Genomic DNA, 26,161 nt, shown 5'->3' on the forward strand with positions numbered 1-26,161 from the left:
TCTGGTGACTGAAGTTTGTACAGCATCCTGAACTACAGAAGGAACATGGGATGGGGGCTTCTGGGGGCTGGGGGGCACAGAAGTTACTGGGGCAAGAGAAATGCATGGTGAGGAAAGTCTGTCTTATAATGCAAATAAAGTCTCTTAGGAAATAAAAGTTCTCTGGAGCAAATTTCTTCCAGAAACAAATACTCTTACTAATGTAGATTTCTTTTATAGATGAAAAAAATAATTTTTCTTTTTACAAGCACAACTTTCCAGAGCTACTGCTGTATCTTCAGTTTCTGAGGAAAATCTGCTCTAAATACAAAGAAGTGTATTTTAGGGTGACAAGTTCTAGTTTCATATTCATTTTTTGAATGGTGTATTCTAAGCCCCAACAGGTCCTAAATCCAATATGACTTACATTCTTTTAAGAGGGAAATTTGGACATTAACACACACAAAAAGGAGGAAGACACTTGGGGACAGATCTTGGAGTGATTCATCTACATGCCAATGATTGCTAGCAACCACCAGAAGTCATGAGAGGGGCACCAAACAGATTCTCCCTCAGAGACCCCAGAAGGAACCAACTCTGCTGACACCTGGATTTGAGTCTTCTGGCCTACAGAACTGTGAGCAAATAAATTTATGTTGTTTGCAGCTGTCCAGTCTGTGGTCATTTCTTATGGCAGCTGGAGGAAACTAATACAGTAGGCACTGGTGGGAGAGAGGGCAGAGAAGCAGTGAGTGCAGAGGATTGGTGTAAAAGGGGCATCCACCAGGCTGGGAGGGATAGCAGCCCAGAGGAGGGTGGCCGGGCTTTATGCAGGCATCAGCAGCCCTGCATAGGGGGCAAGAACCAGAGGAGTGAAGTGCGAGGGTGTCCTCACTCTGGTGAGGCAGTAATGGGGATGTGAGAAGAGACAAATACAGAAAAGAAAGAAAACTAGAATAATCCAAGGTGTTGGGTTGGAAAGTAGGAATGGGTTTGAACTCATGGTTTTTCACCTATCTCATTAAATACAGAAGTAAATATAGATGGAAAAATATAATAATATATTCTCAAACTCTGTCCACTAAGAAGGTCTGATAATAGCAACACACCAATAGAATGAGAACGTGGAGTGTTCTAAATATCCGTCTCCACTAAAATGAACTTGACATTCTTAAATGGCTGATCCCAAGGCTGAGACCGGGAAATCAAAAAGACAACCCAGAACCAGAATGCTTGCTTACTAATTTTGGGCCAGAGAGCAAGGAAGTCCTCAAAGGATGACAGAACATATCAAAAGGACACAGCAGTCAACTCGACATCTGGCAGGAGGGGCACTATGGAGACATTTGGCAAGCCTGAATGGGGTCTATGGATTAATAGTACCAGTGCACCAGTGTTAATTTCCTGATTCTGATGGTCGTGCTGTGATTGTGTTGGAGAGCGTCCTTGTTGTAGGAAAGTCACACCCAAGCATTCAGGAGAGACAGGATGTCACTGTTGGCAAGTTACTCTCCAAAGTTTCAGAAAAAAAAAAAAAAAAATTCTCTGAACTATTCATGCAACTTAGTGTAAGTCTGAAATTAGTTCAAAAGAAAAAGACTTGGCAAGAAAGACAATAGCAAAGTATGTAAGTGATTTACAGTACAGGGAGGAAAATGATAGCTTTTCTGCAAATACAACAAACTCTAGAAAAGTCCCTTTGTGGTGCTTAAATTAAACTGCTGGCAGTTTATTCTTAATCCCAGCACCGGGACTCTATTAAACACACATACATCAATCACTTATCCATCCATCCATAAGGGGCGGCTCAAGCAAGCAACAATTATCTGAACAGGAGCCACCAAGTTTCATTTCCTGGGGAAGAGGGGCAGAGATGGTCCATAATTCATTAAAATTGTTTGGTTACAAACAATCTAAAAATAAGATGACCAAAGAGCTCGCCTGCATACTTTAGAGAAGGATCTCAAATTTAGGCATCAAAGATTTACCTCTAGTCAAACTTTTGTACTAATATTTAAGTGAGGTTTTTTAGATTTTAAAACACAAAGCTGGTTTCCCAGCAGCATTGCCCCAGCTCAGGTTAAGGTGGCAGCAAAGGAAAAACACCACAAACACCCACCCCCAGGCTGCCACCAGCTGCATAGTTTAGATATTTGCCCTTCAGAGGCCCCCACACCACTGAATAGCCAGCAGAACATTTCTGAACAGTTCCAAGTATTCACCAGAGTCCCCCAAACTGGCATTCCCAGCATAGTTTCACTTTCTAGCATGACAATAGTTCCCAGTCCCATGGCCTTTCAGCACTTGGCTCAAAAAGGGCCCACCATGAGTAAGGGTTTTGCTTTTTGTTTCTCATTTACAACTTTTCCCATTTGCAAAAGACGGGAGGGAGCCTGAACAAACCTCCAGTTCTACTTGCTCCAGCCTGGCTGCAAATTGCAGTCACTCCTTGGCCTCAGAGCACCACGCGGGGCACATAGAACTATTGTCCAAGAGAACAGCTAAGATACTGTATGAATGAAAGTGAAAGCAGGGGATCCAGAACTGCTTCCTCCTCCAAAGGCTGTACCAAGCAACCGTTCTGACTGCTCCTCACCACCCCCAGCCCTGACCAAGCACTGTTCCTCTAGCAGAGCCCTCTCTCAAAAGTACAAATAAGACCTCGACAGTGCACCTGTGAATGGCTGAAAGCCCCACGGATGTCGCAGCACAGGATCCCATTTTTCTAGCTCTGCTGTCCTGGCTCCACCCACCTCCACCAGAGGGTCTGCCCAAGGCCCTGTCCCTGTTGTCCCTCAGCCTCAAGTGCGTCCCATTCACCGCTGACTCTCCCCTCATTTTCCAGATCTAGCATCAAAATTACTTCCTCGGCAAGCCTTCATGGTCTCCCTGAACCAAGCCAGGCAGATTCCCCAAATCTGATTGCCCTGCTGCATGAGAATCTTCAGGAGGACCAAAGCCGATTCTGCTTTGTTCATCACTCTGTCCCTAGGGCCTAGAGTTTGGCCAAGTCCAATGTTCAATAAATATTTTAAATAAACAGCAACATTACAGCAGTCCCCCTGGTCACAGTTTTAGTTACTCAAGATCAACTGTATTTTAAAATATTACAAGGAAAATTCCAGAAATAAACAATTTATAAGGTTTAAGTAACTCATTAGAGTGTATTGTTATAATTATTCTATTTTATTATGGTTGTTATTAATCTCTTTTTGTGCCTAATTCCTAATTAAACCTTATCATAGGTATGCAAGAATAGGAAAAAAACTATATAAAATATAAAAATACATATGTATGCCATCCACCTTTATTCAACTACCAACAGTTTCAGGTATCCACTGGGAGTCTTGGAAAGTATCCTCTGTGGATAAGTGGGGACTACCATATACACAACAGGCAACATGAGAAACAGAGAGAACAGAAAGAAAGCTTGCAGCCTAGTAAGAGAAGGTTCATACATACACAGTGGTAATGAGAAAAAAATGATGTACTGCCATAAGAAGAAATATATATATTTCTATTACACATACAAATATATATATTTATATACAAATGCTGCTGTGGATAATTCTGCCTGGAATGGCAGAAGTGTATATATATTTTAAATTATTATTTATAAAAATACTTGAAATTATTTTAGGTTTGAAAAATATAATCTGGAATCTTAATTCAAAGTTTCATATTTAGGAATTCACTAGAAACTTATCAATGCTCACTAGTACCTTGTTGCATACTACCAAGAACTCATAGGTGGTTAGTAAGGCTACCATGTAATTTGTTGACCAAAATGGGACACTTTTGAGTGTGAACCGGGTCTTATTAATAGTTATCCTGGAAACAGATATAAAGAGAAACTATCCTTAGAAAAACCCAGAGGTGAAGGTTCTCTGACTGCAGGAGATACCACTGGAATAGGCCCACCATCTTTTATTCAAAATCTTTGGGCCAGGGATAGTTCAGCATTTAAAAATGTTTGGATTTAGTGAGGGAAGATATGGTGCATAAAACACCCCCAGCAGTATCTAGGGCAGAACCTCTTAATCCAACACAGTAATATTTTTGCAGCAGAACATGTACATTCATACTGATGGGATAAATAAAAGCTATGAATAGCATCATGTCAATTCAGGGCAGACTATACTGCCAAATGAGTCATGTTAATAACTTTCAGTTTTCAGAGCTTTTTGGATTACAAATAAGGGTTTTTAGTCCTGTGGTAGATTTCAAGTTGTTTCTGTCCTTGGAATGTATTATTGTTATCATGCTATGTAGGAAAATCAACATCTTGTTCCTTAAACCACAGTGACATGACAAATTAATCTGGCACACACCACACTTAATTTAATGAATAATACCATTTTTTAGTTCTGAAATAGAAAAGTTGAATGCAGTGTGGGGAAATATATTTCCTGAATGTTTTTATAAAATTTGAAATCTTAAGTAGCCATTTAAAATTATTATTTCCTTTAAATCAGGTCTACCTAGCAATGAAAGTTAAGTGCTCCACTACACCAACCTAATGCATAAAATATTTATTTATTTATTTTTAATTTCTTGAGTTGTAGATGGACACAGTGTCTTTATTTTATTCATGTGGTGCTGAGGTTTGAACCCAGTGCCCCACGCATGCAAGGCAAGCACTCTACCACTGAGCTACAACCCCAGCTCTAAAATATTTATTTATAAAATAAGAAAATATTTAAATAAGACTTAAAATGTCTTTAAAATACCCTCTCCTAAGTTTCCTTTACAATGACATCTGTAATGCCATTGTTCTTTCTTCTTTGACATTTTAAATATTTGGTTTCAAAAATTAAGTCTATTATAAAGACTACCATTGTAAGTATTAAATCACGTCTATTATTTGTTTACATATGTACTACGAATGAGATCTATATCATTTCTTGAGTTTTGGACACAAGCTTCTGACCACCTTCATATGCCCTACTCCTCTGTGAAAGCCACGGCAGGGCACAAGACCAAATATGTGAAGTGGTACAGTGCAAACTGACACAAAAAAATTTGAAAGTTGACCACCTCCATTTCCTTTATCAATGAATTTTGCATGAAAGGACAAATACATCACTGCGACAGGAGAAGAATGGTATGCATTGAACCACCTGGGTTCTATGACACTTGGATTGAAATTCAGTTCAGAGATCTCAGCACACACTTCCTCCTAGCAGTATAAAAAGAAAAAAGAAAAAAAAAAAAAAAAAAACACTAAGGCTAAAGAGGGTCAAGGTGAAGGAGTTCCCAATCTTCCTACCATGAAGGCCAAAATACTCAACTGATTCTTACATTTACAGATACTGAACTGAACTGTTTATAAACATATACATGCAAAAGTCAAAACTTGCCTCAAAAAACAAAACAAACAAACAAACAAAAAGCTGTCCTGCTTCCTTGGGGGGATGATGGTGGCTGTGGAAATCATGACTGCAATGACAACTGAGCATCTAGATGCACTTGGCATTAAACTATACATTTTCTCATTTAACTTCATAGTCACCCTATGAGGGTACCGTATTGGTACCTATGAGGTTCGTATCATTAGTACCCTCACTTTAATAGGGCACTGTGGCTTAGTTCACATGCCAAAGCTGATTTCTGGTCACCAAGCACCATTATCATAAAAACCAAGTAATCAAAATTGAGTTTCAACTTTTAGGGGGTTTCTTGGTAATAGAAAACCCCTGGGAAATAGTCTTTTTCTACATGTGTCCTTTGGGTCCTTAAACACAGGCTAGTAAATTGGTGTGCTTGGACATTTGGCTTTTCTGGCAGTTGTCTCCTTGCGTCAGGAACATGAAACGTAAATTTCCCCCAGGCCCACAAATCAGAAAGAAAACACAAAACCGGAATGTTCATTGTACCATTTCCCAACACTTTCTGCTTGATTCAATCTTTGTTCCAAGAGAAGGACAATTAAAAATACAAATCACCCACAGAGGAAGATGGAACAAGAAGATAAGTGAGCTGCCTGGGACTTTTCCTAAAAGAGGAAGTCTTTTGACTGTGTATGACCCAGGGGGATGCCGATAAAAACAAACACGGTTTTTAAAAAAGCTTTTTATGCAGTCCATCTCAACAAATCCAGCAGCAGACATAATCAAGAGTTTAACCTAAGCACTCTAGAAAACCCTGGTGCCTCTATTTGCTTTTCCTCCTTTTGTGACGCAAGGAACCAAGAGAGGCCCCCAACATGCACCCTTGCACATAGCCAAGTCCCACCCACACCTGGGTGATGCAGAATGAGACAGGAAGAGGGGTTCTAAGCGTAAATATTTAGCATGGTCTCTTTGCCTTTCTGTGCCAGACAGCCAGCAGAAGCAAGGGGCATAGAAGGTAGGGGCAGCAAGTAAGAACAGAGCAGAGGGGCTCAACCTCCAAAGTGTCCACTGTTTCTCTCTTAAAAAAAGAAAAAAAAAAATTTTTTTTTTAATTTCTCCAAATTTTAGTTTCATAAAGAATGAAAAGAGCAAAGGCTTTGCCCCAGGCAAATTGCTCGACACCTATCCTACCGGATGAATGCAGAACAAGAGTTAAGGAGGTCAAATCCATACCTAGGGGCTCAGAGCAGGATAACAGCAGCTTGGTCATACATGTCAAAAATTTACATGGCACCCTTGCATTCAGCCAAGTCACTTCTAGGAATGTTTCCCAAGTCATTTAGTCATGTGTGAAACATGCTTTCTTTAAAATATGAATAAATAAATCTGCACTGATCCGTGGCAGATACAAATGTGATCTTTTCTGAAAAAAAAAATAAAGCCATGTAAAGTTGCACAGATAGAGAATTCTCTAGATACATCTAAATTATGAAAATCTAAGAGTATTTCCTAATCCATCATCTTTTTATTTTTTTTTTGGGGGGGGTAGTGCTGGGGATTGAACCCAGGGCCTTGTGCATGCTAGGCAAGCAATCCACCAACTGAGCTATATCCCCAGCTCCATCATCTTTTTAAAGATTATTTTCTAGAGCAATTCATATAAAGCATTTACTACCTAAAAGGGTGGACTAACTTTAGAAATTTAAAATTACACTGGGGCCACTGGGTCCTCAACCTAAACGGCACCATCTTCTGCAACTCAGCAAAGCAAGATCACAGAAGGATTTCCAAACATAAGGATGGACTCAAGTTCATTCCAAATTTTCAGACCTTCTTTACTTATGGAAAACAGGAAAAGAAGCAACTCAATTTCCCCCCTAATCAGCATGTCCTCTGGGCACAGCTTCTGCTTCTGGGAGTTAAGTAGGAGGGAGTTCATTCAAGATTGTCCTCCTTTTTCTTTCTGAAAGGTTGGTTGGTATCCAGGAGCCATCCTTCTAAGACAGAATTTCGGAAGCCCACAAAAAACTTCCTTGTCCTCGTGTATACTGGGTTAATACTGTTAGGTAATCCAGCTTCCCAAATCCACCTGTCAATCTGCCGTTAAGCCCACCTTTCCCGTTACAGGAATTTCCGGCTTACATCACTGTAACCTTCCTGCCTCCCACATTACGTTCCAATATGTCATTGGTCCATCAGTCAGTCTGTAATAATCCTCCTCCGTGATTGGTTCCTCCCAGCCCGCGAAATTCCAATACAAAGAACAGTGCGCCATCTTCTCTCTCTCTTTCCCTTTCCCCTTTCCCCCGAGCGGACACGTTTTGTCCGCTTAAATAAAAGTTCCTCGTGTGAGACCTGTATCTGTGGAGCGTCTTTTTGGGAGTTATCGACGAACCAAAACTACTCCCCGTTACATCTAACTAACAAATACCAGTAGAGTATTCCTCAATTTGTGATGGGAGTTCATCCCGATTAAACCATCATAAATTGAAAAAAAAATCTTAAGTTGAAAATGCATTAAAGGCCGGATGCAGTAGCATATGGCTGTAATTCCAGTGGCTTGGGAGGATGAGGTAGGAGGATCACGAGTTCGAAGTCTGCCTCAGCAACTTAGTGAGGCCCTAAGCAACTGAGAGAGACCCCTGTCTTTAAAGAAAATATAAAAAAGGACCGGGATGTGGCTCAGAGGTTGAATAACCCTGGGTTCAATCCCCAGGGGAAGGAAGGAAGGAAAGAAGAAAGCATTTAATACAGCTAACCTACTGCACCTCACCGCCTAGCAACACAGCACGCTGGTCCATGGCTGACTAGGAGCTATGGTTCCTGCCAATGCTCAGCATCACCAGAGGATCCTGCAGCACAGCTCAAGCCCAGGAAAAAGATCATCAGAAAGTTGAAAAATCATTTCATCAAACCATCCTAAGTCAGGGATAGTCTATATGTGGGAAAAGTTTAATAAGAGGGAGCATGTGGGAAAAGGGCAGACATGAAGTGGATGATTTAGATGGTGCTGGAAGAGGAGGGACATGTTGGGAAATGGGCAGGACCTGAATCGTGCCAGTGGTTCTTGTCCCCGGCTAGTTTCCACTTCCTTTTTACACTTGAGAGACCTATAAGAGATGTTTTACCGCCCTAGAAACACAGAAAAGATGAGGGGACATGAGGAGAGGGAAAATGGAAATTTCAGGACTTTAGTTAGAAAAGACAATAGCAGGGATTCTTCAATGGGCCAGCAGACTAACAAAGAAAACTATTTGCATGAAATGATAAAATTGTTTGCTTTCATCTGAATTTGAGCCTATCACTTGCAGACTACTTTGAAAACCAGTGCCTTCCCCAAAGTGTTGGCTGGGAGGAAAAAAAAACAAAAAACACTGAAAAAGGATGATTCCTTCCCTCACTCCACATCCCATCTGTCCCTGACCATCTCCTTCTTGCTGCCAGTTTTCCTATGAGGACTTCCTTTGCGTTGTCCTTCTGCAGTAAACTTGCAATAAGAGTTACATCATCATCATCATCATCATCATTCCATACAATTCAACTTTTAGTGTTCAAATCAAGTCAAGGTCCAACATATAAATTATAAACTTAGTTCTATTCTGTTCCTAGGATAAACCACCCTGATTACCAATAAATCCAACTGGAAAGGAGAGCCAAAAATTACAACTTACTCTGAGTACAGGAATACCTCTGAAGCAGGAAAGCATCTCTCCCCTGTAAGTTACAGGATTGTCTTTAATTGTTTTTAGAAGAGATTTACTGCCTCACAACAATTTCCAAATGGTTGCCAGAAGTCACATTTGGCATCTATTGTACTGTCTGTTTCCTCCTCTCTGCCATCCCTTTCAGAACCACAATGGTTTCCTTTCCTCTCCTTGTTGAAGCGTATGCGGTGGACATTTGTGAACTCAGGTTTGGTAATCTTACCACTTACAACCTGTAATTTCTCTAAACCATAGTCTCCTGGTCTATAAACAGAGACCTTAATAGCAACTTGGCAGAGCTACTATGAGAAAAAATAAATAGAAGGTAGTTTATATTAGTAGGACAAGAACGGGATGAGATTGCATTGGTTTCCCCTAAGAAACTTCATATGGTACGACCTGTGCTCTGCCTAATAGCAGAGAAGGCGAAGCCAGATTATTCCACAAAGAGCAACAAGGTATCCATGGTCCATTTTCTGGAATAGAAGTATATTCCCCACCCTGCACAAGTGTCCAGATAATCTCCCCAAACACCTTATCAACTTGGTCAAAATTCTTCAATGACTTCACAATGCCCACTAAATACAATCTGGAGTCCTGGCCGCCATAATTGATCTGCATTCACCTTTCCAACCCTTCTCCCACCTTCTGATGCAACCAAATTTCATAATTTCATGTACTTGAAACTGGCTTATATCTGTATAAAGTTCTTAAAGCAACAATCCCATCTTAAACATCTTTGAACCTTCCAAATTATCAAGCACAGCACCTTCCACACAATGCTATGTAGTCATTATTCATTGATAACAAAGTGGGTGAGTCCTTCCTAGAGATCTCACTGGGGACAGGAGAAAGGGGGAAAAGACAGAAGATAATAACTACAAGTCATAATGGATAACCATTATGAACAAGGGATAAATAAGGGAAAAATAATTACTGCAAAAAGCATGCAAGGTAAAAGAGAATCATTTTACTATATTTGAGACATTTTCCAGGGAAATCAAGCTAAGTATGTTAACAAACTTTTGAATTAGATTTATTCAACATTTCATTCAAAAAAACCTTACTGAGCCAAGCACCGTGAACAGCATTATGTGCCAAGCATTAAGAAGAGCTAGCTCCGTGGAGGACAGAGAACAAAGACAGGATCTGGATCAACACTCTGAACAATTACTACTGAGAAGCTGTGCTATGGGAAATCGGAGGGATGTGGTGGAGAAACAGTTGGAAGGCTTGACTGAGGCCAGCTAGTTAACAGAGGACCAACTGTCCTTGCATCTTGGGAAAGGTCCCTGTTGACTGGGGAGACACCTAATACACCACAGACATGTCTCATGTGCCTCCCACCTGCTGTCTAGTCCTCAGTCCTCATTAGAAAACAGCTCATGATGTTTGTGATTGCTAATGGCCAGGTCTACATCTGGACAGGAAATAACAAATGAAGAATGAAGACAGTCATTACAATTGAATTCAACCAACATTTATGGAGCACTGCACACACACCGATCACTCTGCTGAGCCCTGTGAGAAACGCTTCACTGCACTCCAAAATTCGCCATTGGTCAGAAAGGCAGTTACTTACAATAGAGTGTAGAGTGTGATACACTGAAACAAACCCTAGAAGGATGTAGGACTTTTGAATAAGATCTTCACACCTGATTCCTAAGGAAATGTGAAGAGTCCAGCAAACATCCAATAAATGTTCTTATTGCAGCCAGGCAGCCCTGGGTCTCCACACCCATGGTGGCAGCGTCTCCACCTCCGTCTTACTTGGGGAGGCAGACCAGAAGAAGCCGAAGTATGGCCTAGCCAACCACCTGGGCTTCCTTGGGTCTTCCAGGGTCCCTCTGGTTTAGGCCTGAACCTAAACCAGCTATGTGGCTGGGCAGGGTGGGGGATGTGGCTCAGTAGTAGAGTGCTAGCTTGCATGAGGCCCTGGGCCGGACTGTCAGCACCTCAAAATAAATGAATAAAAGACACAGAGTCTCCCATGGTTATATTTTAAAAGGAGAGGAGGGGAGGGGACACAACGGGAAGGGAGGGGAGAGGATGGGAGGGGAGAGGAAAGGAGGGGAAAGAATCTTCACCAGGCCCTTCTATGGACTTCCAGGGAGTGTAGGGTTGAGAATTTCAGGAAGAGCAGCTTCTGCTGGAAAGGGAGGCTGGGAACGGCTCCCCTCCCAGTCAGGGGGACGTCCAGTCCTAAAAATGTCTACCCTGCTACATTCTCTTGGTTCTCTAACTTGGGTTTCTTATCCAAATTACTGTCCTTTCCCCTCTTCACTTACTATACATCTATCCATGATCACTTCATCCCCTTTATAAACCAAATGGAAACAAATGAAGAAAGTCCAAAATAGTGGGGGTTTTGTACCTGGGTACAGTAGAACTTCCTGTTAGAAACCTTCCGGGGTGGAGCTCAGTGGTAGAGCGCTTACCTAGCACGTGTGAGGCTCTGGGCTCCATCCCCAGTGGACGGGAAGGGGAAGGGAGAAGGGGAGAGGGGAGGAGAGGCAGGGCAGGGTGCGGACCAACCTGAGCCGAGCCAGGCCAGGCCTGGTTATTTTCAAAAGCACAATCCCTTCCTTTCAGCAATGCCCATCCTGTCAATGGACTACAAATGCACACCCCCTTACACTGCAGGTGCACAGCTGGAACAAACACAGCTGCTAACAGTCATTATCCATCATTTTCTGAAATGTAAAGGGGGAAAATGTTCCAAATGCTCAGTAACACCTTGCTGTATCCCCAGAACAAAACCTTTCCTTACTGGGAAACAGGAACACATGCCCTCAATCAGATACCGGATGCCACCAGAGGTGGGCTCCACCCCCCATACTCCCCACTGATCTTTTTGCTCCAGCCACCCCAGAGAGCCCACTAGGAACCAGCAGCATAAGGAAGTTTCTCAACCTTTCTTGTCTTTGCTTTTTGCTGTTCTTTCAACCAAAAATGCCTTGCTCTCCCTATGCTACCAGCTGCCACTGCATCCCTCCTTCCAAAAGTCTGCATTTCTCTGGTCCACGAGATGCACCCTCCTCTTCCCTCCAGCCTTTTCCTTGCTGTGTTTCTCTGAAGCCTGGATTTCATTATTTTTGTTACTGCAGCTGGTTGTTTACCTGCTTGCCTCACGAAATAAACTACAAGCTCTCTGGGCATGCGGATTGGAAATTTTCAACTTTACATCTTCACAAACCAGTGCCTCACACACAGCTGTTCAAAAACGTCTGTTGAAGGAATTAATTCATCTGAGGGTTATTTAAAGTATTTGTTTGTAGAAGAGTCTTCAATTTAATTTCCTTGCTATCATTTGTTTTCACAGTACTTACAGGCAATTCTAAGGACTTTCTTTGTCCCAAGCCTTAAGGGAATACAAATTTTGCAATTCCGCTTACTACTCTGTCAAATAGATATTATGTATCTTTTCCCCAATTATTAACAACTCACTCTTCAATTCCAGATGTTACCTTGCCAACCGGTGTTATTCAATAAGGACCAACTTTTCAGAAGATTTGCATGGAATGAAAAATTTGAGCAGTGCATAAAAGTAAACCAACAATAAATTTACTACCATACAAGTTGACGTTTCCCTCAATTTCTTCATCTACTGTATTTCTTATCAGAATAAAAAGTTCCCTGTTCTGTTGATAATTCACAATAAATACACATATAAATGCTTTTAATCATTTTACTTAACACATCTGTTATTACAGCAATAAATCGTTCCCATCCACTCAAGTAGTAATACCGAGAGGACTGTGTTGAAATTCCTAAGCCCCTCGTTGTTATCCTGAGGTGGACCTGCTCACCTTTACCCTGAGACACCACAAAAGCAAGGGGCCCCTGAGGGTCTTTCGCAAGAGTTCCCAGGCACAGAGGTTAACCTGTAAGTAGCTGCTACAATTAGTTCTCTTCCATATTCAAAGCTCTGCTGTTCTTCCTCTCACCAGAAATATCAGGATTCAAAATACAAAAGAAAACAAAATTATTTACTATGTTTAGTAAGTAAGTTAGTTCAACAACACCAAGAACTTAATCTGCCCACAAAACCTCAGTTTACTTGATTTCAACTGGAGTCACTGAGGAAACTTCAATTCTAACATTCTCTTATCTGAGTTCCCATTTACCAGTGCACTCTGGTTCACCTCATTCCAGCATAACTTAATTCCCCAACGTGTGTTTTATCAGCTTCACAACGTCAAAATTCAAATTTTGAAAATGATGAAACTGTGGTACATTCTACATATACTATAATGAGGGAGCATCTTGGTTAGTTTTTCAGACCATGCTAGTATGTTATTTTGGAAACCACAAAGAGAATGACTCGATCCAATAGCTCAACAACCAAAAAACAAACAATTCAAAAATAGCCGAAGGACTCAAACGGACATTTCTCCTCATGAAAAGATGCTGTACGTCATTAGTTACTAGGGAAGTGCCAATCAAACCCATAATGAGATACCCTTCAGAGCCATTAGGATTGCTCTTACAAAAAGAAAGAAAGAAAGAAAAGAAAAGAACAAACGTTTGGTAAAGATAAAGAAATTGAAATCCATGTCATTGCTGGTAGGAATGTAAAATGGTACAGCCACCAGGGAAAACAGTTCGGTGGTTTTTCAAAATGTTAAACATAGAATTACCCAGTAATTCCACTGGGTTGAAAGAATTGCAAGGGGGGACTCCAACATTCCACACCCATGTTCCTAGCAAAATTACTCCCAATAGCCAGAAAGTAATGACCACCCTAGATGAATGGATTAACAAAATGTGGGAACGTTATTCGGTCTTAAAAGGGCATGAAGTTCTGACACATGCTAGGACATGGATGAACCTGGAAAACATTCTGCTAAGTGAAATAAGTCAAACACGAAGGGACAAAGACTGCATGATCCAATTCTGTGAGGGACCTAGAGTAGTCAAATTCACCGAGCCAGAAATGGAATGGGGGCTGCCCAGGGCTGAATGTGGAGAGAGTCACTATTCAATGTGAAGGGAGTTTTTGGTTAAGATGATGACGAAGGTCTGGTAGGAATGTAAAATGGTATAGCCACAGATGGTGGTTGACAGTTTCAAAATGCTGCAAATTTACTTAGCACCACTGGATTGTACACTTAAAGATGATTATAATGGTAAATTTTGTTAGGTAAATGTTTTCACAATAAAAAATTTTAAAAAGACACCACATGCATTTATGAATTCCCTGCTTGCTGTCACTGTTTCCTTCAATCCTCTTATGGATGATAATTACTCTTTAATTCAGGCAACTTGGAAGTATTCACTACAGCTACAGGCACACAGGTATCTGCACACAATAATGTGTTTTTAAAAGTAACTCAGGGACAGTTGGCCCTTCATGGTGGTGTCTGCTCAGTCTCCACTAATCAGGCAAAAAACCAGGACCTCCCAGCCCCTTCCTTCAGGGAGAAATTTAGGGCAGAAATATTTACTGAGCAGCAGGGCTGGTGACAGTGTCTACCCTGCGGGAGAGGAAAGGTGGTAATGGAGATAACTATCAAGACCGAGCCACATCAGTTTTCCTGAATGACAAAAGACGTTCTACCTATTAACCTGAATGTGGAAGAACCCTGGGAAAACACCAACAAAACAAATATGTTGTTTTGTACCTATTTTATAGTGTATCAAGAATTTGTTTTTTCAAAAATAAAATGTATTATTACTCTAGGTCAAAACTGTGTCACACCTGTTGGGTGCGGTGGCACACACCTGTAATCCCAGTGGCTCAAGAGGCCCAGACAGGAGTTCAAAGCCAACCTCAGCATCAGCAAGGCACTAGGCAACTCAGTGAGACCCTGTCTCTAAATAAAATACAAAATAGGGCTGGGGATGTGGCTCAGTGGTCAAGTGTCCCTGAGTTCAATCCCCGGTTCACTCACCTCCCCCCAAAAAATTTGTCACACTGGCACTGAGGTTTCCCCCACAAAATGGGACAACTTGGTGCAGCCCCGTGTAAGAGGGACTCTCTCTGAAGGGGATTCACAGATAATCAACCATCCCTGCTTGAGTTATCTCTCAGTTGCCTGATGGCTTGATTCTGTTTTCTCTATCTGGATAATTTAGGTCCCTAACTATGAGGAATGGAGATCACCCACCTACTGAGCAAACTGAAATCCACACTGATTACTTTTCTTCCATTTTATAACTCCCTCTTCATATAGTTAGCACTGCAGAAAGACCCGCTGAATGACAGAGGGCATGATTAGAATAGCTCCTTCAGTTGAGCACCCTCCTGTGCCCCACCTCCCAAATTATAAACTGACCTTCAGGAATGATGGAGTCATGATGCATTCAAAGCACCTGTAAGAGAAGCAAATCTCCTACAATACTTTCAACTCACCCTGAGTTCACACATTATCAATATGACCCCATGTCCAAAAACAGGAGAAGAGGTTCATCTTCATTCACTACTAGGGCATCCTTCATTCTACAAGGAAGCTAAGAGCAGCAGTAGCACTACTGTGGGTCCCCAGGAGTAGCAGAACACACCACATCCCCAAGCACATCCTCTTGAGTCTCATGTCTGACTTCTCTATCCCTGCTCTTCCTTACTAGTGAGTAGTCCTTACCTTTAAAGGTAAGCTAAACACTGCATATGAGTTAAAATTTCCCCATATGAACAAAATCCCAGCATCTCAAGAAAGAATCAACAAGGACTTGCCTTTAGGATTATTATTTTAAAGTGAGATTATACTTTTCTGTTCTTCTGTCAGTTGCAAATCCCTAAACCTACTAGAATTCACTTAAAACTAATCTACTGTGTTTTTATTGGAAGAAAGTAATCAGGAAAGCTCTGACCCACTGAGCAGCTGGGAATTTCGTTGCTGCAGGTTTGGTTTAGTCTTTATTTTTCTAGCTGCTGGCCCTGCTAACATGATTCTGTGAAGGTCGCATTTAATCTTGCAGAGGAAAGCTACCTAAGCAGTTCTTAGGTAGGCTTCAGTAAAAATAAATTGCCTTGGCTCTATGGATAAGTCTGTTCCTTCAACCCAACAATTATAGTCAAGGAGAACAAATGAAGGCAACTGTAAAATACAGCACTTGATTTCAAAGGAATTTCACTGCACAATATGTTATGGACTCAAAGTGTTTGTTCATAACAATAACAAAATTATTGTTAATAAGGAAGTCATGGAGAAACTAGCAGCTCTCAAATATGTACTTCCAGTTTGTCACCAAATATAGTTTAGTTATTTGTACCTGAGGCATCCATATCACCATTGGGACTAAAATGTCAGAGGAATGGACTAGTAAAATTATTTCAAAGATCTGGGTACATGGGAGAAAAGTCAAACAATTTTTCACCTTCTGGGTATTGAACCCTTTATACAAAGTGACAAATCCTAATGCAAAGTGACAAATCTCAATGTTCAAGCGCTTAATACATATTCCATTAGGTTTCTAACACAAAGCAGATCTGTGCCGCTCCTCCTGAGCTGGAATTCTGCCTTCCAAACCAAACTTTGCTTGATAACTGAAAATCAAAGCAACAAATATTTATTCAGTTCTTTCTGAGTATCAAGTACTGGTGGGACATAAAAGAAAGAGGACTCACTCCAGGCTCTCAAATAACTTGCTATGTAGGGACAGAAATGGAAAACTCCAAGAAATCAAAGATTTTCACAACAGACCAAGAGGCAAGGAAACATCCGTAGCACATACAATGTGCTGCTTCTGTGGGAATTCAAAGCATTTTATTGTTTTAGGTTAAAGACATCAGGTAAGGTTTTATAGGGAGGGGTAAAAGGAGACCCATGCAGTTATAACCAAAACAACCACTAACTAAATTCCCCAGATTTCTCTTTACATCTTATTTCATTTCCTAATCCTACACCATTCACGAGGCAGCCACTGGCCACATGTGTCTATTGAGCACTTGAAAAGAGGCTAGTGAAAGACACACGGGATGTTAAAGCCTCATTATGAAAAAAATGAACGTAAAATAGCTCATTAGCATTTTTACATTAATGACACTGAAATGATAATACCTGGATATAACAGGTTACTCTTAAAATTAATTTACTGCTTCTTCTCACTATTCTAGGTATTTGTATGGCTCATGTTGTATTCTTACAGGGCAGTGTTACCTGAATCAATTCTTTTTTTTTCTTTTGGCTGTGCTTTGAGCATTTGGTCTCTGAACTCATAATGGTTACACCCAACCCTAGTTTCACAACAATCCAAAAATATCTCCATATTCATAAAGAGAGCGAAAGTGCTCTAATTTTTTTCTTTTTTTTTTTTTTTTTTCAGAAAACAATGAGGCATTTGGAGTCTTCTTCATTTGTGAGAAATCAGAGTTCACAATCTGATTAAGTCTTTCTAAGTCAACAGAGGGTCTGTAAAGGCGGGAAAATGCCCCAGCCTCCTGCAACATGGGAATAGACAACATAAAATAGGGAGGGTATAGGATGTAGAAATAGGGACCGCTGGCTAGGAATATTTGGCTCTTTACATACCATGAAAATTAGATCTGTAGCCCTTTGTCTAAATTAATTGCTCTCATCCAAAAGGATAATAAAACCTCTTATCTCCTCAAGAGGATCAAATAGCTACAGCCTAGACTCGGTCCCCTGGTTAAGGTCCCAAGGTGCTAGGAATCCCCCAATCTCCCTAGGTATAAATACTTCAAAAGGGATTATGGCCAGCCCTGGGAGACATCTCCAGAGTTTTAAAGTCATACATCCTGAAAGGTTTGGGTAAGAACTCTGGATCCTTTTCATCCGGTCTCAAGAGCTAAAGCATGGGATCTCTCTCTCCTCGAGAGAAGGGCACTTGCTTTGTCCCAGTCTATGCAGTAAAAATGACACCAAGGGTCTATCAGTTTTCACAGCACTGCCTGAGAATCTAGGTGGCGGGTACCAACACTGCAGTGTCACTGATTGTTGACCTCGTTGTAAACATCAATAAGCAATTCGCTTCTCCCGCCCAGGGTTGTGTTTCTGCAGAATTCATATTTACTGTGAAAGGGGGCAACATGTTGGGGGAAGCTTCGCAGTTCTTGGCAAAACAGCTTGTCCCAACCTTGCCAAGTCCCCATGACTTCAAGTAGCAAGAGCTGCATCAGGACAGCACTGGCTAGGAAAGCCCTGATTCTAGGTCCTGGATCCACACACAGAGGCAGACAGAACTGGAAAGTGTCTAAGTCCACACAGGACAACATCCAATTTGCTTTTCCTACTCTGACATTTACCAGAGGTGGGGTCAGAGGGAATATTTTAGCATTGTCTTCAGAACATTCTTCTGGTGACAAGATTAACTGTGTTTGTTTTAAGTTTGGAAAATACAAAGTGTTTCAAGGGGTAAAAAAGGCAAACACCCACAATTCCACCATCAAAATGATATGTTTTCTTCCAGGTTTTTAGAAAATGTTGTATACACAAATACACACATACGATTTTAAAATAAAACTAGAGGCACGATTTAACATCCTTTCTTCCCCATCTAACCAACACATATCAGACATCTTTCCTCATCTTTAAATGCAATTTGAAAACATGAATTTTATAAGCTACCTATACTCTGGATGGGCCATATTACATGGGTCCCTACTGTTGGATATTCAGGTTGTTTCCAAGTTTTCATACAACAAAAGCTCATTCAATAAACATCCTTATATATAAATTTTTGTGCTGGGCATGGTGGGGCATGCCTGTAATCCCAGTGGCTTGGGAGGCTGAGACTGGAGGATCGTGAGTTCAAAGCCAGCCTCAGCAATGGCAAGATGCTAAGCAACTCAGGGAGATCCTGTCTCTAAATAAAATACAAAATAGGGCTGGGGATGTGGCTCAGTGGTCAAGTGCCCCTGAGTTCAATCCTCAGTACCAAAAAAAAAAAAAAAAACTGTTCCCACCTCCAATTACTAAGTAGGGTCCTAGAAGCAGAATTACTGCAACTGAGTTTAATATTTTTAAGACTTTAAGTACATTCCAGAAGGTTTCTTTCAATATATAATCTCAACTACAGTATAGAGTACCAAGCTTCCAAATAGTGACCAGAAGGTCCCCATTATGGTACCCCCAGTTCAGCCTTAACCTGTGCCATTTATTCTTTAGGAAAACACAGTATCGATTCATTCTATTTTTCTGATTTCCTACATACTTCCTGCAATCTGACCAAAGTAAGATGTCACCAAAGAAGAACAGCAGGGGGTAATGTGGAAGACCTAAGAGAGCTATTATGGTACTTCTGAGTAATTTTATTCACACAGATCTTCCTCTCGGGCCTGTTTACTGCCTTCAAGGGCAATTTTAGATGGAGTTTGGGGCCTCACATCATGGGTAGCAATTCTTCCATCTCCAAACAATATTTCAACCCCCAGTACCGCTAAGGTGACTTAAACCAGGCACAAGGGACAACCCCTCACAACTTTGTGTTTACTTGTATGAAGTCAGCTGATGCCTCCCAGTTTTCCCATCAGATTTTATCCTCCCCAGGATAAAAAAGATCTAACCCCAATGTCAAGTCAAAAGCAGAGGACCCTCCAGTATTTCCACCAGTCCCTGAATTACTATTAATTAACTACCAACTTGGCTTTCCTCACCTCCAAATCCTTCAGTGACATTCCTGCAAAGAGGCTCATCTACCTGATCTACCTACCTGATGACCTCTTCTCTCTCTTCCATTCAAGGACTCTGAGTCACTAATCTGCTCTCCACCTGGGTTTCTAGTTCATCACCCATCCCCCAACCTTCACACCCTCCCCATCCTATTCATCACCTCACTAACACCATTTCCAGGTGTTAGGACACTCACTTTTCCCTGCTGTAATTTTTCTCACCTTCTTCAGTAAATCTAGGGTAAAGAGAAAAAAAATACTCTTTCAAAAATAATATGTTAGATATCGCTTGAAATCAAGCAATTTGTATGCAGTTTTGTCTCACTCAAAATGTCAACCTCATGAAATGGAAAAGTCAGAAGGCTTCTGAGCTGATGGAGCCAGGACAGCATTTTCTATGACAAAGCACTTCTTTAGATCCTCAAAAAAAAACCCTGATATTCATAAGCTCAATAAGGACAAATTAAAATATAAGCTCATTTTCCTTTGATCACATTAAGTGTGCAAGTATCAAATGCTGTTACACAGAGCAACAGATTGCTAAGTATGCTTGAAAGAAATTATTTATGAAAATTACATAGCAAGTAGTTAACTCTCAAAAATGTTTGTTTAATGAAAACGACCGGACTGACTTTTATCACACAAAATCCTAAATTAAGATTTTCGTTGAGCAAAATTACTCTTGCCCTTGAGATAAAACTGCTTAGAACCCAACATCAGAAAGACCCAAGCAAGTCTCTGTTTCTCCTCTGAAGATATTCTTTGCTCAACTCTAGTTCTTCCTTGTTTATGGAGCTGAATACTAAGCTGATAAAGGGACCTTAAGCCAGAACAGAATCAAAACAAACCAGAAAACAAAACGCAATTCTCTATGGCCTTCCTGGACAAACTCATAAAACAAAGTCCTTCTTGCCTCTCTTCAAAATGGAGAATGCAAAGTATCACAACCATATCACAAATACTATTTTTGTAGGACAAACAAGATCAACATGGGCAGAGCCATCTGTTCAAAGCGCTAATTCAAATGTGGAAACATGCTTTCCTGTAAGGCATGGCCTCCAAATCAATGCAAAGATCAAAGATTTGGCCCTGGGAAGAGATCCTTGATTCCGTGGTCCTCTAGCCTTGCTCTGGTTCACGTACCTGAGGGAGAGGACACTTAGGGATCTGGCATACACTGGGGAAGAAAAGGCCCACAGTGGGAGCAGGAAAGGCCCCTCAGGAGGGGAAGGGGCTCGACTCAGTCTCACATCCATAGGGCTCTTCGTGGTTTCTAAAAGCACTTTGATAAGACACACATCTCATCCCGTAAGATCTCTAGTCACATTTTACAAATATGAAAATGAAGGTCCCAAAGGAGGAAGTGGCTAGGTGGTTAATAAAAAGGACTAAAAAGTCAACTCCAGGCTTCTGAGGTCATGCATCTTCTACTACACGAAGCAATTTGGTCGTCAACAAATATTTAATAAATAAATAACCGCACAATGTATGCATGCTTTCATTTAACAAAATGATTACCTGAGTTGCCGCATTTAGCAAATTAATTACACACTTAAAATAATTCATAGCGTCCCTGGATCCCCAGTAGAACTAAAAAATTTTGAAGGTAGGTCCTCCACGGGTTTCAGTACCGCAGGAAGGCTAACAGGATGGAGTTTATCTAACACAGATCTGCCCAGACTGTCTGACATTCCAAGTCTTTATATCTGGCCGGAATGGGACACACTAGACTTGTGATACTAGTTTGCTCACATCAAAACAGGAGTTCAGACCAGAAGTCATCTGTGTCTCTGAGTCACAAAAACGGGCACATAAAGGCTTCCTAAACAAACACAACTTCTTTCAGGGATAGTTTGTCAAAAGATGGAGTTCATGAGGGGTTAATCAACTGAAAGGGCTCCCAGAAGGTAAACAGGGGAGAGAGTACAGGCCTGCTGCTTGCTCTGAATCCAGAGAAGGCCAGGGAGCCTCAGGACAAGGTTACTGCTCAGCATCAACAGTCCAAGGAATGGATTTTAGGATTATATATTTCCCTCAGCATTTTATAAAAAATATTGGCTTCAGGTTAAATCTGAACCCTGCCAATCAATCATGCATCATCCTTTGTGAACAAATCAAAGTTTAACCAAACTTCCTCGCCCATTTTCCACCAGCCACTCCCATGCTGAGAGCCAACTCCTCAACACAGTCACTGTGCATTAAGCTGACATTCTATACCAGAGATTGATCCACCAGGGCCAAAAGGAGGGCAGAAACAGGGCAGACAGAGATGGAAAGTCCTGACCTCCACTCTGGGTGGGAAGGAACACGGTGTTCAATACATATGAAAAGAGTGGATTATTAATAATCAGTTATCATTAATAATAACTGAGTTTTTATTAATAATAATTGGTATTTCACAGTTTTTTATTTTTATATTTTTTTGTGGTTTTTATTACATGTCTTAAGAGCACACTATTATATTTATTTTCACATGTTATCTCATGTTATTTCCACATATTACAGTGCTGGGCACACAAGTAAATATTCAATAAATGCAAGTTAATCAAGTCCCTTTAAAGATGGTATAGCAAACTAGTGAAATCAGCTAAATGCATAACTATAATAGCAGACAATGAATTGAAGAGTCTGACACAATGGTGAAGAAAATTCAGACCAAAGCACAATGATGCTTGGGAAGATGTTTTATCTGATATAAAGAGGGAAAATACATGGATCAAATCACTGTTATTTATGTATCACTTCGTCTCCATGGATACTACCTAACTTTTCTTCTGCCAGAAAAATTTCACTGATATTTTGTCACTAAATAATTTCCTAGTACTTTACATATACTATTTATCCCATGTTTAATTCTTTACCATTACTTATATATTCTAAGAAGTAAAATGCCTTTTTACTGGAAATTCTATAAGAGAAAGTTAACATCTGATTTAGTCATGATTCCCTGGCTTTTTCTGCCTTAATAATAATCAGATCATTTTGAAAGTTAATGCTTTACACACTTATAGATTGCTGTAACTTTATGCAGTGTGGTTTTATACACAGTATCGCAAATGCTCCTCAAAGCAACGCTATAAATATATAGCTAAGTATTATTATTACCTTTCATAGAACTAACTCCAAAAGGTAATTACTGTATTTATTTTTGTTGCTGTTGTTGATTGATAGCTTACCAACTGGAAGGCACTGGCTGTAGAGTGTAGTGGTTGGCTTTCTTGTTTTCAGTTGAATCTCCACAGCCTAGTACTGTGCCTGGTGCACAGTGAATATTCTATGAATATTTATTAAATGTATAAATAATCCTTTGACTACTTTAAGCTCTTTTTGGTAGAAGGCAGATAAGGGAAACCATGACCCAGATACCACACTTAGAGTTCAGTGGTCTGTTCATTATCAAAAGGAAATTATGTAAAAATGCTCTAAAAACATCAGAGCTTATACTAGATAATGCTGAGAATAAAAATGCAATGTCCTTCCTAGCACAAGAAAATCGATGCACATCAAATGTTGAACATCCAAAGTTTCAAATTTTCCACTACTAAGTTCAAACCACTTTAACTATCTCTGGGATGTTAAATATTTGCCTAATAGAGTATTTCAAGAGGCAGGTAAGAGAAAAATAGGGCTACAGTTCCTAGAACTGTCAGGGCTCTATGAGAATTTGTTTGCCATAATTTGCTTCAGATTTAACTAAAAAAACCTTACTTTTATTACGATGACATTTTTACAGGTAAGTCTGAAATATGTAAATTTCTTTTAACTTTTGAAAGTCAACAGAAAAGAAAAAACTGAGAATGAAATATGTAGTTGTTTAATTTTAAGAAGCAGTTACAAATCATAACAGACAGGAACTCTTAGATGTAAGAGGCCAAAATCTAACTTCTTACACAACAGGCAAAATTATAAATTATAATCATTCACTAATTACAGTGAATTCTGGACTTTGCCACATCAATCAATAGATGTTCCAAGGTTACACCTAGAGATGCCTGTTTAAGTCCTAAATATTCCATCTGCAGAAGTTACCTTAGGAAAAAAAAAACAAGTTTTTCCAGAATATTTTAGGTTTCTATTTTTTCCCTTTCTTCTTACCCCTTCGTCCCCCCGCCGGCAAAAAAAAAAAAAAAAAAAAAAAAAAAAGAATGAATGAGGGTTGAGAAAAATCAGAGAATCCTGAATCTCTGTGATAAAGTTAAACAGGGTCACCCTGGGATCCCAGGCAAGGGAATAGTGCATCTGGATGACCTTTCACAGGCAGTCTGTTACCAGACCCCTGTCTGCACCTGTCCTAAACCACCAAAAAGTGCAGCCCGCTTCGTTCAAATGTTACTTGCAGTCGTTGTGGAAACCAATAAATGCTGCAGGCTTGACAGCAACCTTGGTGATTCCTGAAAATTCACAACAGGAAATGTAACTATCCTCCACCCTCGCGAGCCATTCATCAAAAGCAGACCGAGTCACAGCCACGGGGAGGCCAGTGGCAGAAGGCAAAGGCCACCCCCACTTTTCCTCATCTAGACAGACACTGCATTTTCTTATTCCATAACCAAGGACAAGGAGCACTACCCAGTGCCCACACTGGAAGGAGGCTGAAGGCGGAGGGAGCGGGTTAATATGTCCCCAAGTTTCAAACGCTACGGATTTGAAAGGAGTGAAAGCCACCCCGCTAATATGTGGCGACCTCGGCTGCCAGTCCCAGGAGTCACATTTACAGTCGATCACAAGGGTCCTGCCTCCACCGGCTGACCCGGGCGTCTCACCTGGTGCCTGAGCACAGTCCTCGCGCCCGGCTCGGGCTGCTAGCCCTCCTTCCTTCCCTTTCCTCCTTTTAAGGGGCGAGAGGGCGAGGGTGGCAAACGCACCGAGACCTGGGGCCAACGGGAGACGCAGCCGCGTCCCGGGGAGGGGATGAGTTACACCCAAACCTTCGCACTTGGAAAGGCTCCCCGAGCGGCGCTCGGGTGCCGGCCCCCAGGCCGTGCAGCTGGGAGCGGGCGGGCGCCGCGATTGGCCGCGGCCGGCATCGCTCGGTGGGCGAGCCCGGCCGGCGAGGCGGAAAGGAAGTGGCGGCCGCGGCTTTGGACCAACCATGTTCGGCCGGCGGGCGAATGTCACCCGGCGCCCAGAGGGGGTCGGAGGGCACGGGGCGGGCACTCACGTACCCACCCGGCCGCCGCCCGCGCCCCAGGACCCCGAGGGGACGCTGGCCCCGTGCCTGCCCGCAGGGCGCCACTTGGTCCCCGGAGGCTCCCCGCCCCCACCTCGCCCGCTCCGTAGCCGAGGCGGGTCAGGCCCAGCGCGCGAGGCCGGCCCGGGGGCGCCTGCGGGGACCCGGAGGCGCCCGGTGCTAGGCCGCGGCCGGGGCCGATGACCCCTCGGCGCGGCGCCCTCCCGGGACGCGCCGCCCGAGCCCCTCGCGCGCCGGGACAAGTGCAATGACAAAGCCCTAGAGCCAGGCCGGACGCCGGCCGGCGGGAAGGAGGACGCGGCGTCCCTCCAGAGTGGCGGCGGCCCAGCCCCCAGGAAGCCGGGCGCGTCGGCCAGGCCCGGCGCCCAGCCCGGCGCGGAGCCTGCCCGCCAGCTCCGGCAGCTGCCATCCGACGTCCGCGACCCTACCCTGAGCCCCGCGAGTGAGCGAGCCCGGGGACCGCCTGGAGGCGACCCATTAAGTTTCCTCTGGCCGCGGCAGGAGGCGCCCCTCCCGGCCCCGGCGCGGGCAGCGGGCGACGGCGGGTGCCTGTTATTTACGCTGGGGGCTGCCTGGAGAGAGGCGCCGCGGCCGGCACCGGCAGGGACCTGCTCTCCTCCTTGGGATCTGGTGGCGGCGGTGGCTGTAAACACACACACAAATTTTGTTTTAAATGAGGCCCGACTCCTGCGGACATGTACCCACACACATGACACCTGGGGCGCAGAATCGCACAGAGCAGGTCTGTGTCCATGGAGCCACCTCTCCGCATCTGCAAATCCAAAAGTGAAATTAAACCTCCACCAACCTCCTCCTCCTCCTCCTCCTCCCTCTCTACCTCCTCCTCCTTCTCCTTGCAGCCTCAGCAGCCCCAGTAGCAGCAGCAACAGCAGCAGAACCTGCTTCCCCTAAAATCAGATGATCCATAATTGCGCCGACTGTTCCTCCAAAAATCGGTATTAATATTTATGAACCCCGGCATTTTCCGTCTGCAAAACATCGTGTCAAAGCATCAGGTCACGCATACACACACAGCTCTTTCCAGTCCCCATAAACATACCCTCGAGAGAAACACACGCACAGTCACAACTATTATTTGAAAAATGTTACCTCTCAGTGTGCTTTTTCACGCTACCAATACAATTCCGCAAGGTATAAGTGTTGCTAGGGTGTGTGAAATGGAAATGAAAGCCCGTCAGTTGAATAATCGCAGGAGCAAAACTAAAAGTTACTCCCCGGCTTGCCTGAGAACAGTCCAGATCGAAAGCAAAACAAGGAGAGGAAACTGCGAAGAGCCGAGGCTGGAAATCCCCCCGCCCCCCGCCCTCCTCCCTGCCTCGCTCCCTCCCTCGCCTCGCCTCCCCCTCCGCCCTCCTCCCTC

The 26,161-nt window shown here is 42.4% G+C and overlaps 1 protein-coding gene across 6 annotated transcripts in view; it reads right to left on the bottom strand.

Moving 5' to 3' along the window:
* The window catches only part of Irf2 (interferon regulatory factor 2), an 83,965-nt gene extending 57,899 nt beyond the window's left edge, over nt 1-26,066 (bottom strand). Inside the window, exons 1-2 of one of the 6 annotated variants that reach the window (XM_047550156.1) lie at nt 25,891-26,064; nt 25,619-25,769 (exon numbers count right to left, since the gene is read on the bottom strand). The gene's annotated coding sequence lies outside the window, so the exon portion shown is untranslated. Of the gene's footprint in view, nt 1-24,352; nt 24,495-25,208; nt 25,231-25,496; nt 25,517-25,618; nt 25,770-25,890 lie in introns of those variants that run through there. The other 5 variants (XM_047550160.1, XM_047550155.1, XM_047550158.1 and 2 more) reach the window with 5 other exon arrangements.
* Between the last annotated feature and the right edge of the window lie 95 nt (nt 26,067-26,161).

This window comes from Sciurus carolinensis, chromosome 4, assembly GCF_902686445.1.
Source record: "Sciurus carolinensis chromosome 4, mSciCar1.2, whole genome shotgun sequence".
Taxonomy (NCBI): Eukaryota; Metazoa; Chordata; class Mammalia; order Rodentia; family Sciuridae; genus Sciurus; species Sciurus carolinensis.